The following is a 1,067-nucleotide window of genomic DNA, read 5'->3' on the forward strand; positions in this document are numbered from 1 at the left end:
CCGGCGGCCTGCTCCGTCGCCGGCCGGGCCCTCGCTCCGCTCACCGGCCGCGTGCGCCGCGGCAGCCGCCCCCGGCGCAGCCCCTTGGCTGGCTTGCCGTTACCTCCCCCTGCCCCGTGGCCGCCGGGCGACCCCGGCTCGCCCGACCTACCGCCCGCTCTGCAGCTGGAGAGGCGGGGAAGGACGTTTCCCGTGCGGGGATGCCCGACTCGGAGTTTGAGAGGCTGTCAGCTCAGGGGGAGGGGAGGGAAGGGACGGGACGGGACGGACAGGCTGCCGCCTCCCGGGAGGGAGGGCAGCGCTGGGAAGGTGGCTTGGAGAATCTGAGGTGAAACCTCTCCCGAGCAAATTCAGGAGGTCAGTGCTGGATCTTTAGCGTCAGGTGAGAACAAACTGGGTCGGGCACTCGGAAGAGTAGTAAAACATTTTAAAAAAAGAAAAAAAAAACCCACACCAAAAACTTGCCAAAATAAAGTTTGCAATCTGTGCTTTTTTTTGAACAGAACGACTTTTAAAAAAGCTCCTTAGGAAGTCCAAATGACTTGTATGCCTCAGCTCCTAATGTAATTAAGTTCTACACTAATTGCTTTCTTGATGGTCTTGTGAAGGTCTGTTTCGCTTAAGGAAAAAGGCTATGGTTTCTCAGTGTGAGCAGTTTGGAGGAAAAACATTCAGTGTGTGTATTTATCTGAGACAGCACACCCTCCAAAGTTTGCCTGTGGAACAGCTACAACTGGGTCTAGGTACAACTTCAGGGGGCTGAGGTGGTTGGTCAGAGTTGGGTGCTGTAGGAGTTTGCTCACCCAGAGTTTGGGAATTCATAGTGCCCTGCAGCAGCATAGTTTCTTTTTTAATATTTCAGCGAGGGCCTTCTAACTGCTGTTAGAACTGTCTTAAATTGCAGTGCTTTAGTTGTGGAAGAAAAATCAGTTAACCACAGCAACGTGCTTCTGGCTCAGCGGATCTCAGAGCTGCAAATTCTGGAGGTTGTGGGACCTGTGGGTCCTAGGGAAATGCAGTGATGTGCTTGGCTTGTTCTTGTACCTGTCCTTGAGCATCTGTTCTTG

Source organism: Haliaeetus leucocephalus, unplaced genomic scaffold, assembly GCF_000737465.1.
Source record: "Haliaeetus leucocephalus isolate CR32 unplaced genomic scaffold, Haliaeetus_leucocephalus-4.0 Scaffold932, whole genome shotgun sequence".
Classification (NCBI taxonomy): Eukaryota; Metazoa; Chordata; class Aves; order Accipitriformes; family Accipitridae; genus Haliaeetus; species Haliaeetus leucocephalus.